Source organism: Triticum dicoccoides, chromosome 1A (assembly GCF_002162155.2).
Source record: "Triticum dicoccoides isolate Atlit2015 ecotype Zavitan chromosome 1A, WEW_v2.0, whole genome shotgun sequence".
NCBI lineage: Eukaryota > Viridiplantae > Streptophyta > Magnoliopsida > Poales > Poaceae > Triticum > Triticum dicoccoides.
This window is the reverse complement of record NC_041380.1, coordinates 522,900,907-522,914,783: the sequence shown is the minus strand read 5'-3', so window position 1 is coordinate 522,914,783 and position 13,877 is coordinate 522,900,907. Positions and strand designations below refer to the sequence as shown.

The 13,877-nt window shown below is 43.6% G+C and overlaps 1 pseudogene; it reads right to left on the bottom strand.

Moving 5' to 3' along the window:
- Positions 1 to 4,200: 4,200 nt before the first annotated feature.
- Positions 4,201 to 13,054, bottom strand: LOC119354463 (annotated as a pseudogene).
- Positions 13,055 to 13,877: the final 823 nt, after the last annotated feature.

Below are 13,877 nucleotides of genomic sequence, written 5' to 3'. Positions count from 1 at the left end.
TTGGCATGATTTCTACTTGATATATGTAGGTTTTGCAAAAAGTTGTGTAGTCAAATGACTACCCAGCTCAAGTGTGGCTTTGCCACTGTTCGGGAAGCATAGGTCATGCTTCCTGCGAGCAGCAAGGGTGTGCTCCTCGCAGAAGCAAGTCTGTATCTCATGGCATTGCTTTTCCTTTTTAAAAGAACAACTGTGATTCTCGCAAAAGCACATGTTGTGTTTCTCGCGGAAAAAGTTGCTCCCCGAGAAAAAGCCTACAAAACCAATTTTCCATTACAAAAATCTAGGGAATGAACCCAGCAATGTTAGAGGAAAAAAATTTCCGAGGATGCGCCTAGAACGCGACATGTCGCGACGGTTGGCCGCATCACTTGACGGGCTCCCATACTAAAAAATACATTTACGGGAGGCCTCCAAGAGGTACCCCTTAATTAGTTGCTTTTTTCCTTTCGCTTCCACCTTATTGGATAAAAAGTTAAAAACCAGCAGCTAGAAGGATAAAAATCTAAATATTTTTTCCGCTGATTTGAAAATACCATAAATTAAAAATATCATGTATTTGAAAAAGGTTCATGAATATGGAAACTTCTCATGAATTTGATTTTTTTTAATTTAGAAAAACAAAAAAAATTAAAAAAGTTCAAGATATTAATAAATGATCATGAGTTTTAAGAGTGTACATAAATTTGAAAAAGTTCTTGAATTGTATGGAATTTAATTTATTAAAATTTGATAAATATACAATGTCCACATATTTGAAATGAGTCTGTGATTATGAAAAAGTTCAACAAAAAACCTGAAAAACATAGAAAAAAGGAAAGGAATAAAACAATTATCCAACCTCCGAAACCGAGAGCAACTGATCAAGGACTAGCCCTTTCACGAGCCCCGCATAAGCCGCTTTGGTGGATGAGTGTGCGACACATAGCATGCCTGCAACTGCCGCCATATGGCTCATGTTGGGCCCTCCCTCAGGATTTTTTTAATTTTTTCTATACGCGTTTTGGGTTTTAGATGTTTTTTTTGTTTTCGTGTGGTTTTCCCAATGTCTTGGAGAAAAAAAGAGTCAAATTGTTTATGCATGAAAAAACACATTTTTTTTCTTCCATGGGAAGCATGGATTTGCTTCCGCAAGAGGTACTCGGAAAAGGAAAAAACTTGATTTTTTTGCTTCCATGGCAGGCACAAATTTACTTCTCGTGGAGGCACATTTTTGCTTCCACGAGTGTGCCTCTCAGAAATGAAGAAAAGGGTGAAAAACAAGTTACTTCTGGCTTGGTTTTAATTTTCTTGCCCCTTCTGGCCTGGATTTGGACGCACGAGAATCCAACGATAGAAAGAAAAACCCCCTGATTGCGAGAAGTGACGCACATGCAATACGTCACTAGTCAAGCCCTAGGAAAGTGATAGTGACCTTTTTAATGGATACCCCTTAATTAGTGATCTCGGCCAAAACCGAATGGAAAGTTCAAATCCGTTAAACAATGCGTCTACTAACAAAGCTAGAACGACGGTTCCTTTTGTAGGAGAAGAGCCGTATTTCATGCTACGTGCGTGAAACTAGGATTCCCCACAATGGCTATCTGTCACGTACTTTGATGGAATGTTATGTATCGCGGATCTATATCTCACTTATAGCAAGATGTACGGCCGCCTCAGGCGCATCGCGACCATGATGGCCCATTAGTGTACTAGGTCATGACATTTTATTCCCTTTTCCGGGTTTTCACGCGTTTCAACCCAGTTTTTTCTGTGCGGATTACTTTGTTTGGTTTTCACTGCTGGGTTCGTGTTAATGTTTATGTCGGTCCTTTCCCTGTTTTTTATGTTTTATTTTCTTTTGTTTCTTTCTTGTTTTTTCTTTGAACTGTTTTCACTTTGTTTTTATTGTTCCCTTTTTATCTTCAGTTTTTTATTTCCCTTTATTTTTAAACACGTATCACCATTTTTTAAAAAGATTGTAAACTTTTCATATACATCAAGATTAATTTTTTAATACAGGTTAACATTTCTCAAATACTAGATTAACATTTTGCCCAATATTTTTTTTCATGTCTATTGTTTTCATAGACATTGTACATTTTCTACCACCCGATGGTAGTTACCACGACTTGCCTTTTATATGCTGTATGTAGTACCTATTAAATCGGAGAGTATGTACGTGAAGTGTGTAGTATACAAGAATATTTAGCTAGTATATATACTACTTTTTTGGTAGTATATATCGTATTTTAAGTATGCTCATTTTTACGTATAAATATGTAGGTATTTCACAAATATAATAGAAATCATGAGCCAACTTACAATTTTTTCATGTAACACACTTTGAAATAGCTTATATATAGTATATGAACATACTTGCGATGATAAAGTAGTATATATACTACTACATGTAACATACTTGCGATGATAAAATAGTATATCAGACATGGGGGTAACTACCCCAAGTGGTTGGATATTTTTTTTCAATATATGTTTTGATGTCTACTTTTCTTCGTACACATCATACATTTTTTTATTCAGCCTATACATTTTTTGTACAGGTTTAACATATTATATATACTTCCTCTGTCCCGTAATGTAGTGTCATAAAATGTCTTACGTTATAGGACGGAGAAAGTACATGTTTAAAATTTTTAGATACATAATTAATTTTTTAAACATATACTTTTGAATGTCTACTTTTTCATACACATTGTAGATATTTTGTATACATAAAAAATGTTTTTATATACACGTTTAATATTTTTCAAATACATGATTAACATTTTTGAAAACTTATATTTTTATGTCTACTTTTTGCATACATATTATAAATTTTTTGTATACATCAGAAACATTTTTTCTATACACAATTAACATGTTTTGATGCATGGCTACCATTTTTGCAAAAAATCTGTAAATTGCTTTTTGTAATATATACAATTTTGGAAGTATAAACAAAAGTAAAGTAAGCAAAACAAGTGAAAAAAACATATAAAGACATGAGTCAGTGGCCTCCCAGAGCAATGTGCCAGCCCATTTAGGCAGGCGCCTGGTTGCGCCAGCAAGTTGGATTATCCCTTGTGTTTCTCCAAAAAAAAAGTTGGAACATCCCATTCGCGAGCTTCCTTCAAGCAACAACCGACTCTTTCTCCCGTCACACGAGACATAGTGGCTCCCTCTATGTATCGCTTGATAGGAGACATTCGCTCATTGGGGTCGTATTATAAGAATCGGCCCAAAAGAGCAGCGATTCACGACGAGTTATGTTCTTTCGGCCTTATTCTCTCTTTGTGAACCGATTTACCAAATGGTTTTCTATTCAGTTTTACCGGGATGAACTGTCATTGGTTTGATTGTTCATTTCTTTACCTTTTGCTTTTGCATTTTCTTTTCTTTTCTTTTCATTTGTTCTTTTCATTTATTCTTTTTCATTTGTTCTTTTCTACTATTCTTCCTTCTTGTCTTTTTGAAAAGGAATGTAAAAAAATGTATATGATTCACACTTTTGGTAAAAAATATATTTTGTACATGACATTTTGCTAGTATATGTTGAACATTTTCCAAATATACATTGAATAATTTCTAAATACATGACAACCATCTTTGAAATACACACATTGAACATTTTCTATATACCGGTTCATATTTTTATTTTAAATACATGATGAACATTTTTAATATTTTTTTACATGTTTTCAAATGCATGAGGAATTTGTTTAAAGACAAGCTGGTAGTTATTTGTCTCATGGACTAATTTTTAACCTATAATATTTTGAGAACATTTATATTATATTCTGTATACATGAGAAAAATGAATAAATAATAATATAATAAAAAAAGCGCACACACTCTCAATAAAAAAATCTATGCATGATGGGACACACCCGAAGACTAGCCGAAATGCGCTGGTAGCAGGTGATACAAGTGGTATCACCCATAAAGGGCGATAGATGGTATCACCCATTAGGTCGGTATTTCTTATATGATACTCACAATGTCAAAGTTTCAATGGGAGGGAGTCGATCGAAGCATATTGTTTGTGCTCCCCTGGCCAAGCCTAGTAGTGGGTTTATTTTCTATTTTGCTTTTCTCTCTTTTTTCTTGGTTTCTATCAGGTTCATTTCAGTTTTTGCGTGTTTGGTATTATTGTTCCATTTGTTGTCCACCTTTTCATTTTGACTATTTTTAATATATTATTTTTTGAAGAAGTGTTCACTATTTTAAAGAACCTTTTTGAAATCTGAAAAATATCAGTTTTAAATAAAAACATTCAGAAAATAAGTAAAATGTTCTGTATTGTAAAGGCATTTAAGAAATATTCATAAATTTCGAAAGTCGACTTTAAAAAAATAAAAATTCATGTGTTCTATGGAAAATATGAAAACAATTCATAAAACCAGAAGAAAAACCAACAAAATCACTATAAAACCGACTGGACGATCCCATACACGATCACTCTCTGTGTCCACTCGACAATATTTCGCACCAAGCGTCATATATGAGAACTCCACTTGATCATCATTTATAACATACAACCAGGACCGGCATCCAACAAATAAAATTAGCGCAACACAGATGAGGATCGATCTGACCCTTTTGTTGGATAGGTCCTATGTGCACAGAGCAACTAATGAGCGAGTATTCCTTCAGGAGCCTCCGCATGGGTCACTTTGGATGGGCTGGGAGCGCGCCACCTGACACACTCTCAGTCGTCACGTGTCGCGCTCTGGGCGCTCCCTTCAAATTTTTTTCTGTGCGTCTTCTAATTTAGATGTTTTATTTTTTATTTTTTTGCTTTTCAGGTTTCCTTCGGTTTTGCTTATGTTTTGGACCAAAAATTTCATTTTTCGGTGAAAAAAATGTTTTTTTTGTCGCGAGAGACATGGATTTACGTTTCATGAAGGCACGGATTTGCTTACATGCCTCTCGAAAAAGGAAAAAAAACATATTTTTTTTCCTTTCATGAGATGCACGGATTTACTTGTCGTGAAGTCACGGATTTGCATCAGCGAGAAGCACAATCGTGCCTTATGGAAAAGAACAAAAATACATTTTTTCCTTTCGTGAGAGGCACGGATTTACTTCTCGTGGAGGCACAGATTTGCTTCGGCGAGAGACACAGCCGTACTTCTCGCAAAAGGAAAAAATTCACGTTTTCTTTTTTCTTTTTCCTCCGCTAGACGTATAGATTTACTTCTCGTGGAGGCACAAATTTGCTTACATGAAAAACACTTTTTTTTCCTTCCATGGAAGGACGGATCTGCTTCTGCGACATGCACAACCGTGCCTCTTGAAAAAGAAAAAGAAAAACACGTTTTCCCTTCTGCGAGAAGCACGGATTTATTTCTCCTGGAGGCATGTATTTGCTTCGGTGAGAGGCACATGCGTGCCTCTTCCGAAAGGCAAAAATAATATTCTCTAGTTTTGAAAAAAAAAGTTCATCGAAATATATCAACATGTGATCTAATTTTGAAGATATCAACGTGATGAATCCAATAATGAAAATGGTTCAAAATTTAGGCGCACGGTTTAAGAGATAAAACATTTTGAAGAAACGAATCTAAAAAAACTCACAGGTTGCAATAAGTGACGCCCTGCATATGCACCACTTGTCGCAATTTAAGGAGACGTGAGTGATCTTTGCAAAGAGTATTACTTAATGAGTGATTTCGCTATGTGCAGCTCCGCATGACTGTTTGGCAGGGAAATGCACAAGGAGCTGTCCTAATGGGCTGTCTCAGTCGACGCTACTCTCCTCCTAGCTTTCATTTGTTTGTTTCACACCTATTTTTTTTATGTCCAGATATTTTTGCTTTCTTTTGGATTTCATTTGTTTTACAACTGTTTTCTTACATAAAAATACAACCATATTTTTTGAGTGTCAATTTTTTGAGTTACACAAAATATTTTTTCTAAAAGGTATGTGAATAATTGGAAATTACATGTACAATTTAAAAAAATACATAAAACAAATTAAGTATTTTTAAAAAAGCATTGTGTACTTAAAAAATGTCCATCTGGTTGAAACAACAGAAAACCCATGAAAAATGCAATGTACTCTCTCCGTAAAGAAGTATAAGAGCGTTTAGATCACTACTTAATGATCTGAACGTTTTTATATTTTTTTACAGAGAGAGTATGGAAGAAGCAGTAGAATTGGGAAGAAAAGCTGTTAAGAAGCATACAGGAACTCGGAACGTAGAAAAAAGTTAGTGAAGCATAAAACAAATCTGAAACATGGGCCGGCCCAGCTGGCCTCCCTGGTTTTGCTATCTTGTTGATCTGGTTGCGCATTATGTCTCCAAAAATAAATAAATCTTGTTGCGTATTCTACTATAGACGTGCAACCATGCATATGTAGATACGTGGAGAGCTATGGTTTCTTTCTTGGGCGTCTTAATCATGGTGGGGTGTCAGATCTGAAGTTTGACAGCGTGTCCAGGGTGTTGCCCCGGCCTGATTCGTTCAACGACAATGGCTTCACTTTTGGTGAGCCACTTTGGAGGCCCGCAAAGCTTCTTATCAGCGATGGAGCCGCGTCGAGCTCGGGTGAGGAGGTGATCTGTCATTTTTTTTCTTTGCTGACTGTTGTGGTGGTGCCGGAGGCAGATGATGGGAGTTTGTGTTAAGCTTAGCGATATTCTGCTATCTTTTCAGCAATCATGTCGGTCTTTACGTGACTTATATTTTTTCATGATACGAATGAAACACGTATTACGATGTAAAAAAAGATACATGGAGAGCTCTACTTCTGGAGCCGGAGGGCTCTGCCTCTGGCCACCGCACTACCCCGCAGCCAAACGGCCGTGTCATCACCACCTCACCACCCGGAGCCGCGCCACCCGAAACGACGTGTCTTTGCCAGAACCGTCGTCGACCTAGGGACACCGCTACCAGCCCTCCCAAGCAGGGGCGCTGCGGGCAGGGAAGTCGGGGCTGCCGCCGCTGACACCACACGAGCAAGGCCCGGTGGCGCACACCAGCGACGACGGAAGGGGGCTAAGGGCATCTCCAGTCGTTGGCCCCCCAGGGGGCGTCTAAAAGCGCCGCCTGGGGGTGAGCCGGCGCAAAAAATGGCCCTGGGGGCGAGTCGGTCCCCAGCCGTCGGCCCCCAGCGCCGCCCCCAGGCGAGTATTAAAAAAAGGACCGTTCGGTGAAGTTATGATAAAACCTAGTTAAATTTCGGCCAAACATGGCAAATTTTGGTGAAATTCGCGCATTTTCATTACATTAACCTAATCTAAAAAAGAAAAGGGCTGAAGTCGTCGCCGCCGTCGCCGCCATCGTCGTCGTCGGCCTTCTTCTCCTTGACGCAGGCGCCCCTGCTGGACCCCTGCCCGGCGTCACTATGGCGGACTGGCGACGGCGCGTCATCGTCGTCGTCGCTGTCGCATAAGACGACGACCCCGTCTTCAACGTGGCCGCGTCGGCGCTCCTCGAAGCGGCGCAGGGCGGCGCGCTGGCGCTCCTTCTCCTTCTTCCGACGCGCCTTCTCCATCGCAATGGAGTCCTGGCGCGCCCATTCTAGGGCCGCGTCGTCGTAGTCGAACTCCGCCTCCACCGGCGCCAGCCCCGGCTCCGTCTTCACCAGCGCTAGCCCCGACTCCATCTTCGGCTTGAGGAAGCGCGGAGGAGCCGACGAGGAGGGGGCGCGCCGGCCGCCCTCGTTGATGACGATGCCGACGCTGCGAGTGCGCCGACCGATTGGCATCTCCGCCGCGGGCTCGGCCTTGATGCCGAGAAGCGCCAGAGAACCGGAGGAGTGGGAAGATGAGCGAGAGGAGGAAGACGAGGAGGAGGCGAACCTCCTTGGCGCCCATGCGCGTCGGTGTTGCGACGGGGCGGCCCCCGTCGCAGGATAGGTCAACGGCGGGTTGTTGCCGCTGTCGAGGTGCGTCAGCACGCCCTCCAGCGTGCGGCCCGGGACGCCCCACCACAGGTGGCGCCCCACGCTGTTCTTCACGCCGCTGACCACCGGCGCGTCGTTGGTGGAGGCCAGGCGCTGCTGCTGGCGGCACTGAAAGTACGCCGCCCAATCCGCGTGATTGCCGACGGCGTACTGGGGGAGGGAGCGCTCGTCGTCAGTCAGGGAGGCGCGCGCGACCTCGACCTCCTCGGCAAAGTACGTGGGCTTCGCCACGGCGTCGGGTAACGGGGGAACAGGCACTCCCCCGTCGCTGAGCCGCCACCCCGTCGGCCCGTATGTCCGGCGGCGCCGGGATGTTCGCCTGGAATAGGAGCCAGGACTCCTGTTCGCGGAGCGAACGCCGGCCGAAGCCGTTCACCGCCGCCTCGTCTCCGGGAAGCGCTCGGCCATGGCGACGGGCTCGGCGGTGGTAGAGAGGGAGAGAGAGGGGCTGCCGGTGGCGCTCGGGAGAGGAAGACGGAGACGGAGAGAGAGGGGCTGGGCGGCGGCGAGGGGCGAGTCTGGTGTGGGCACCGGCGAGAACCGCCGGCTTTTATAGCCGCTCCGCGCCGTGTGTACGCGCGCGAGGGAGGGAAGGCGTCGGCGCGCCGTCCCGAGACGCGCCGCCCGTGAGGAATCAATGGCAAGGCTGACCGGCGGCAGCCTTGCCATTGATTCCCCGCGGGAACCGAGGCAGTTGGGGGGAAGACGAGCCGTCATGTCCCTGACGCGGCTGGCCCGTGGCTTTTTCGCGCCAAAACAGTTCGCCCCGGCACCCCCAGCGCGCCGGGTTCGGCCTGGATCCGCCGACGCTGTTTTTGGCTCAGGCCGGCGAAAATCGGGCTCCTGGGAACGTGACTGGGCCGTTTTTCAGCGCAGGTACAAAAAAACACTTGGGAAGGCTTTTCTGAGGGCGCGGCTGGAGATGCCTTAAGGGAGGGAGGGGAGCCCGCGTCGCCTCGCTTGGGGGAGACGACACACTGAACCAATGGATACGTCATCCTTGGGACTCCCGACCAGGCATAGAGGCAGGTAGTCGCTGAGTGCAGTGATTGAGACTCATCTTTGAGAGGATTATAAGAAATGGTTGGGCTCTTTCTCGAGGAAGAGTAGGGACTCGGGTAATTGGCATAATATAGTGGAATGGATAAAACTTTGTATATACTGATGAAATAACACGGACCATTATGGTGGAATGGATGCACGTACTGTACTGTTCTGATGGAATTGAAAAATTGTGATATATTGTAATGATTAAAATATGCTTTTTTGGCAAGAAAAAAGCTCAAAAATCTTTAAACTTATCGGCTTTGTTTAGTCGGCTGTCAAAAAAAATTTATTTTCACCGACGGATAGGACACCCATCGGTGGAGGAGACCTCCTAGTCACAGAGCAACTAATTAAGGAGCGCTCGTTCGGGAGCCTTTCAAAAGTCATTTGAGATGGGTTGAGAGCGCTCCATTTGGCGCGCTCTTACCCGCCGTCACATGTCGTGCTCTGGGTGCTTCCTTCAGATTTTTTTTATTTTTTCACACACATTTTCAGCTTTTTAGATGTTTTTTGCTTGTTTTTTTTTCGGCCTTTCATTTTTTCACCTGTCTTTCTTAGCTTTTGGCATTTTTCTCAAAAGGCATAGTTTTCTTCTTTAGCTTCAACGTGTTTTCTTCTTCTTTTTTGCTTTCACAAGATGCACGGATTTGCTTCCGCAAGAGGCACGACTATGTCTCTTAAAACGAAAAAAACATATTTTTTGCTTCCGTGAAAGGCAGAGATTTGCTTCCATGAGAGGCACGGCTGCGCCTCTCGATAAAGAAAAAATTAATGTGTTTTTTTTCCTTCCGCAAGAGGCACAGATTTGCTTCCGTGGGAGGCTCGACCGTGCCTCTCAGAAACAGAAAAAATGCATTTCTTTCTGCTGCGAGAGGCACGATTTTCCTTGCACAAGAGGCACAGCCGTGCTCTTGAAAACAAAAAAGTGTTTTCATTTTTTCCTTCTGTGAGAGGTAAGGTTTTGCTTCCGCGAAAGACATGGCCATGCCTCTCGGAAATGAAAAAAACACGTTTGTTTACCTTCTGCGAGAGGCATGATTTTTTCGTCCGGTTTTTTCATGAAAAAGTTCGTCAAAATCTATCAACATGGGATCTACTCCCTCCATTCCGAATTACTTGTCACAGGTATGGATGTATCTAGATGTATTTTCATTCTACATACATCCATTTCAACGACGAGTAATTTGGAACGGAGGGAGTAGTTTTGAAGATCTAGACACAAGGAATCCAACGATGAATATGGTTCGAGATTTATTTTTTCTAGAAAAGAAGGATGACCCCCGGCCTCTGCATCTGGAGATGCATACGGCCTAAAACGTTTTGAATAAGTGAATTTACGAAAAAGAGAGAAAGTTGTAAGGCTGCGACAAATGACACACATGCAACGCACCATTTGTCACAATCAGAGAAGATGAAAGTGATTTTGAAAAGAAATACTCCTCAATTAATGACTTCATCCTAGTCAGCGCCTCCTGCGCCACAATGCAATCTGGCGCTGAGCCAGTGGCTGCGTGGGCCGGCCCAGCAACAAGAGCAAAGATGGCTTCGACCTGATGAGAGCATGATGAAGATCAACGTTGACGATGGCCTGTCGAGGTCGGGGCGCATTGTGCAGAGATGGGGAGGGAAGGTTTCAAGGTGCTTCTGCTCTTGTTACTTTTGGTCCGAATGAACCTGATATTTTAGAAGCAGCCGCTTGCCGTGAATGGCTTGCGCCAGCGGCTGACCTGAACCACTAGCGAGTTCAAATCGCTTGTGACAGCAGCACTGTGGTGGATGGGATTAACAGATCATGCAAGGGCCCTTACAGCGTCATTGCTCGCGACGTGAAGCAGCGAAGCTCAATGTTTGAAGCTGTGACGATCTGGCATTAACGGCGGGAGTACAACAATGAAGCACATCGTCTTGCAAAGGCGGCATCTTCGCTACGAGTAGGACGTCATGTATTTTTGAACCACCCACCTGTACTCGTAGCTCTGAACATTAAGCAATAAAAACTCCCATTCTAGCTCAAAAAAAAAGAAAAGAAAGCCGACCTCTTGTAATTCCTGTTCATGCTTCTTTTTGGCCCAGTTTATTAAGGTTTGTTTTTCTTCATTTATCTTATTTTTCGGCTTATCTCAAACCAGCGCGTACATACACACTTCCTAATGATATAAAAAATTGCAGTGGTGTTTGCCCCACTGGCCATGAAAATCATGTTATTTATCTAGACGAATTTAGCTTTTGCTTGAATTTCTGTTGTATATAATGGGTGGATGTGATGTCATTCCAGTCAAACACATCTTTGGTAAATTTCTTTCATGGTTATAAGCTTGGTTACTATTTGGGTTTTTACAAGAAGATATGTAACGAATGCAATTACATTTGACAAAAGAATTGAATTTAATACACAAAAGGACCATTCTAGGACTGATCAAGGAAAATATAACCGCAATCGCCGTTCACTCTAAAACCCAATAGCAGTTTCAGAAATTCTTAATAAATCTTAGAGGCCCACGCAGCTCATTCGTGCAAGGCAAGAGGTGGAACTAAATTTTAGTCCCACATTGCTAGTTTAGAGAGAGTTGGACCTCTTTATAAGGGAGGTTCTTTCCCCATTAGTATGAGCATGAGAACAAGAGGGACATCCACGCGCGCTCCTCCTCCGCCACACCACGCCTAGTCGCGCCGCGCCGCGGGAATGAGCCGAGCCGATGTCTAAATTTTTGCCACGCACTACGGGTATACGAAAGGTCACACGAAAACTGAAAAGATTTTTGCGAAAGCGGAGTTCGAATGCGAACGGTGCAGCCCTTCGGCTGCTGGCTGTTCGCTTCATCCCCGTCTCTTTGTTTCACCTCCCGTCGCTGCCCTCTCGCCTCCTTCTCTTGCGCCTATAAAAGTGAGGTCGCTCCTCCAAGAAAGACGCACCAGAGCCTCTTCTTTCTCTCACCACAAGTTCCTGAGCACTGCGCTGCTGCTACGTTCTTCCCCATCCTGCTTGCGGCGTGCACGGCAGGTCGGGACAGTAGGCCTCCGAAACCGCACCTTTTGAGTCCTGTACGGGAGAAGGGTGATAAGGTTTTTGGGGAGCGCTCACCGCGACTACTGACTTCTTCGTCGCGGACGCCCCGGACTCCGACGACTACTTTCCCGACGACGACTTCTTTCCCGACGTTGACGACCTTCTCGACGACATGGCTGGCGACGATACCGGCCCCAAGTCCAGTGCTACTGCTGCTGTTGTCCCGTACGTGTTCTTGCTCTTTCTGTTAGAAGTTCTCTCGCAGTTCTTTGCTCTAGTGTCTGTCCTACATATGTTAGGTTCTACACTATCTATGCAACCTGTTTTACTATCTGCTTTAGACATGTTTGGTTGCAGTTCATATATGAAGATGTTATTTACCTTCTCTCTGTCAGATTGCATGACTACTTTTATCCATGTTATATCAATCATGCTTTATCTAATATTTCTATTAATAAAATCATTTGGTAAATTGCTCATATTTCCAACATCAACAACTACCAGACCGAGCTGGGCAACCGCAGACTGATCAACGCCAACCACCGCAGCTGAGCTTAATATTGTCTCAGACTGGTAGCGACGCCGGTTCCCTGTCCATCGGCACCGCTGCACAGTCCGCACTTCTTTCGTCTTGATGTTGACCTCGACCTTCATGCCGGCGTTGCAGTACCCGTGAACGCCACATATGAAATACTGTATGCCGACGGCGGCAAGTGGAACAACATCATTACCGGTCGGTAAAGTTGCTACAGGGCTGGAGCCGTTGCAGGAGTCATACCCCGTCTTGCTGACCTCCACCACATTGTGGACGCGGCGGAGTATTGGAACTTGAGCTCATCGCCGGTGGTGAACCCGATTCTCGAAGCCCACTGGGACTAGTTGGTATGAAGGTCCCACGACCCATCCGGCGCATCCACGGTGTGGCTGGCGCCCAGCCCCGTCCCAAGCATGGTCACGGCCACGGTGATCAAGAGAAGAGGTTTGGTCTCCATGGATTAAATCTGGATGGACTAGCCAGCTAACAAGTAGTAACTGACAATATGATGAGAGATGGAAGTTAGCCCTAGAGAAAAAAATTGATTGTATTGTCCGATCAACTAACGAATTGAAGCTCCAAGAAAGCTCGGGAGAGAAATGGCTGCAGGATGGATGGTGTGTTGTGAGATCATTGATATTAGCGGGTCGACATATATAGACGATGGATGTGTTCAAGGATCATCGGGTGTAAGCATAAGCGCGTTGACCAGGTGACGTAGAGTAGGTCATCTAATATACATGAATATGACCGTGTGCAATATATATTGCCATCAGTAGACCGGGTCTGGCAAAAAAAAAAAACAATTAATTACAAATCCAAAGTAGACTTTGTCCGAACAATTAATTGAGACATCATCAGTAGCCATCAGTAGACCTTGTCCAAACAGTCATCCGGATGCCCATACGAGTGTATTGAACATAAATTAATCAAATATAATATCTAATTAAACATGCTGAACGTGTTAATGTGTGCATATTCCGTCCGTACGTTAGAAATTATACAATTAATTAAGATGTATGCCACTATCAAAATTTGTGGGAGAAAAACATGTCATTTGTTAAAAAAGTACTTCCTCTGTTTCTAAATATTTGTCTTTCTAGAGGTTTCAACAAGTGACTACATTCGGAGTAAAATGAGTGAATCTAAACTCTAAAATATGTCTATATACATCCATATGTGGTAACCATTTGAAGTCTCTAAAAAGACAAATATTTAGGAACGGAGGGAGTACTAGTTAAGATGAATGTTGTGTTGACCAAATTGTAAAGTTGCATAGTCTAGAGAAATGCCTAGTTTTACTAAAGACAGGTGAAAAAGGAAAAACAAAGATAAATGTAGCAACAGGAAAATCTAAGCTGTCATATTATCAATGAGCGGACTAGGGACCCATG